Raw genomic sequence first — 4,184 nt, forward strand, 5'->3', positions numbered from 1 at the left:
ATAAACTTTAAAAAAAAACAGTAAATCAGATCATATTTTTGCTTTTTGTGGATTCCTTCACAATTATCCCATTTTGCTTTTGAAAAAGTGGTCATTTCTTACTCTGCTATATGTACTGCATAGCTGTACTCTCTGCCCCTTCATCTAATATCGAATTTCTCCTTCCTCTCTCCACACTCTACTACACTGGGCTTGAAACAGTGCTACAGCAGGGTGCTAGGTTGGGTCAAGGGACAGTGGCCAGAAGAGGAAGGTCACTGTGGGCTCTTCACCCACACACAAAATTGCAAGACCACGTGGGCTCAGGGAACCACAATGGGGTTTATTTGACAAGCAAGGGAAACAAAGAGTCTCTAAGGCCACAAGTGGCCAGCTATCTCACCCCAGATTGTATCCACAGTGTCCAGAACTCGCCAACAAAAGGCTACTCATCCAAGATGGCGCATCCCATGAAGAGTGTCCAGAGCTCAGGCAGTCGCAAGCAGCGGGTAGGATCTAACTCCTGCAGCTGGAGGTGCTCACAGGCGGGGCCGCTGAGATGCTGCTGCAGCAGCACAGCCAGAGTCTGTATGTATGGATGGAACAGACCGGACCTGAGCCAGACAGCAATCAGTAGATAGTGCCAGACAACCAGTAGCAGCTAAGAGCTCTTAAAAGTGACCCAGACATAAAGTGCTCCCTTCTCCCTTCAGAGGTTGTCTGCTGATCCTTTTTTCAAGGCCAGGAACAGAGTTGGAGTCTTCTATCTCCAATTACATTGCTCTCTATGGCTCGTAAAACATTTTCATTTGTATTAATTAATGTGACCAGTTCAACAATTCTGTAAGAGAGATAAGAGAGTGGCTGTAATGTTCTTTAACTGATAAAAAGAAGCAAATAATTGCAGAAGTTTAGAGCTGGGAATTACCATTGGGATTATTTCTTTCAATAATTTCTCATTTTTAGATGAGGATTCAGAGGTCCAGGGTATACAGCATGGTAGGGTTTTTGATGGCATTTGATCTCTCTCTGTTTCAAAAAGATTTATTTATGCATACAAGAACTGGAGTGTAGGCAGAGGTGTGGGAAGAGAGAGGATTCATCAGAGACAGAGTGGAGAACAGAACAGGCAGATCCACTGAAATGCACTGCTAAGGGGAGCAGCCGGAGAGGCAGGAGAGGTCTGCTGCACCACGTGGGTTAGCTCCCTGGCCAGGGAGCCAACTCGAACTCATGTTGCAGGGGTTGGTGAGAGCTTGATAGAGCTGAAAGTTTAATGTCTGCACCATCAGGGAGGCTCAATAGCACTTGATCTCTTAAATCAGAGAACATTATAGTTTCTATCTATGGCTGGCAAACATTTCCCCACAAAGGGGACACTTTTAGAAGAGCATACTCCATGTTTAAATTTTTAAAATGTGAATTATATCCTTTAAATTTATTGAATTAATAGTTGAATGATTGAAGATAAAGAAGGGACAGAGAGAAGAAATGCTAGTGAAATTAATTACTATCAACAAATACATAAATAATTTGGATATTTAAGCTTTTGTTTTATTTCTCTTAAACATTCCTTCCTGGATTTTTTCCTTTTAATTTTTTTGCAGAGGGGAAGGAAGGACTGCCTCCTGCCACTGTGGAAGAACACCCAGTACCAGGCCTCCCTGGTGGTGCAAGAGGTTAGGATGCAACCTATGTAGCTATTCAAGCCACAGCAGCAGCACAAGTTCGATGCCCAGCAAGGGAGCTACCCACATGGTGCAGCAGACCTCTCCTGATTCACCCGCTGCTCCCCTCAGTCGTGTATTTCAGTCAATCCTCCTGTTCTGTTCCCCACTGTGTCCCCTCTCACCCCCAAAACCTCTGGCCTGTACCCTAGTTCTTGTATGCATAAATAAATAAATCTTTGGAAAAAAAAATAAAGAACACCCAGTACCTGGGTGAGAACTCCAGTCTCTCATCCTCTCAAGCAGGAGTAAGTTATTTGACTCATGGGAGAATCCATTAGCTGATGCATCTCATAATTTATAGAGAATTCATTAGGGATGCACTCTCTTTCCCTTCCTGAACTTACTGGTGCCAGACAGCAAATTCCAGCTAGTCTGTCCACAGAACACATACAGGGCCACCAGGCTGCACAAGGCCAGAGAACCATTTGCACTGTGTCCTAGAGCTGAGGCCAGTGCAGTGGCACAAGCTTCTCTGTCTGTTTTCTGCACAAGTGACCACCAAGGACTCCAGAGGTTGTCTGACTATGCCAGTGACAGGATGAGCAAATCTAAGCAGAGATGATATGGTGAGTCCATTATGGCCACACGTCTAAGGCACACTGTCTAAGTCTAAATTTAGCACTAATAAACCTGACTTTTTGAAGTCCATCTGTCTGACTCCACTATTTCTCAGTTAATGTCACATAAATCTTCTTGCTGTCTTTCTTAATTAAGATGCACTTGTTTCTAGGTTTCCCTAGTTACCAACTAGTTATCTGTAATATTTTATAATCCACTTAAGTCTTGAACATACTGATGTCATAATTATGAAAGTAACTGGATTCACATGAAGTGCTGCTTAATCTTAACAAAATGGCAGCTGTGAAAACAGATGAAATAATTAGGGGAGGAAATTCTTGGAAGCTTGAAGATATTTTAAATATTAGTTAGCAACATTCTATTCTCAGGATTACACTTCAAGGAGGAACTTGAAGTAAGAAAAGCCTGCAACTGCATATCCTAAACAACTGGTTCCATTTTCAACAAAATTTGAGTTTGTTGAGAAAGAGCGTGCAGATACCAGCCATGACCTCAAGCAGGCCCAAATGTGGACAACAGCAAACTTATGAAAAGGGTGCTTAGGGTCAGATTGAGCTGGACAGTTTGTGTGACTAACTTTTCTAGAACTCTCTTCTTCTCTTCCTGAGAAAAATGACCCAAAGTGCTGCTTCCTCAATGGGCCAACTGGTCACCTCTCAGGATAGGACACATCTGGTGTGGACTGTAGTTGCTCAAAAGTGACATGAGCCTACTTTAATAATAATAGTGCAAGTTTTTTTTTTTTTTTTTTTGAGCTGATCTATTTTCCAACAGAGCTAGGAGTTTCCAACTAAAACAGAAAATTAGTGGGCAATCAAGGCAGTTCAAATGGGGTGTGGGCTGGACTTTTGGTGTGTCCTATTAATTGTCCATCTCATTGCTCTAGTGGAGCAGAGAGAAACTCCAGACTGCAGGTTGTTCATACACAAGGACCAACTTCTAATGGCTCTGAGGACTAGGCTGCCAGAACTCTCAGTGTGACCCACTTAGAAAAGTGGGCACATAATATTTACCGATTGGATCAAACCCTTAAAACTTTCAAAGAAGGCCTCAGACTGTCTTGTGTTTCAATAGCAAGAGAAGCAAAGTCGCTGTACCCTGCTATGGTGACTAACATTTTTCTAAATGAATTATCGAAGGGCCACATTTTCAGTTCAGCTAGTGAAATATCATACTGTAGAGGGCCTGAAATAGTTATCTGTGCATTATTTATATCTAGATGTTACCACTTTATCTAGTTAAAATGTTTCCATAGTCAAAAAATGCCAAGCAAATATGCAATTAACTCAAAATATTTCACGTAAGAGGTTACTTTGTTTCGCATTGTTGCATGATTCCAATCAAAGATATTTAGGGCCTCCCTGGTGGAGAAAGGGGTTAAGACGCAACCTATGAAGCTGAGTGCAGCTTCTGCAGTGCCGTTTGATTCCCAGCCAGCCAGGGAGCTACCCACATGGCGCAGCAGACCTCTCCTGACTCTCCTGCTGCTCCCCTCAGCAGTGTACTTTGGTCAATCTGTCTGTTCTGTTCTCCTCTCTGTCTCTGGTGAATCCTCTCAACCCCAACACCTCTGACCTGCACCCCAGCTCTTGTATGCATAAATAAATCTTTGGGGGGAAAAAGACATTTGTCTATATATGAATATACACATCATAAATTTCAGATATAAAGAACATTTTCAAGGCTCTTATGAATCCCATCAAAACATTCTTGTGTAAAAATAAAGTAGCTAAAGGTCATTGTTCCTGATCATGTGCACAGCCCGCCCTCTAGTGGTCTCCTTCTAAAACCTTACCCAATTTTAAACCATGCCCTTAATCTCAAAATATTAATAGGAATTAAAAATATTAATAGGATTAAGAACTGTGTCATCAAATTAACAGAACAAGGCTAAAA

This window comes from Talpa occidentalis, unplaced genomic scaffold (genome assembly GCF_014898055.3).
Source record: "Talpa occidentalis isolate TD23 unplaced genomic scaffold, MPIMG_talOcc4v2.1 talOcc4.13, whole genome shotgun sequence".
NCBI lineage: Eukaryota > Metazoa > Chordata > Mammalia > Eulipotyphla > Talpidae > Talpa > Talpa occidentalis.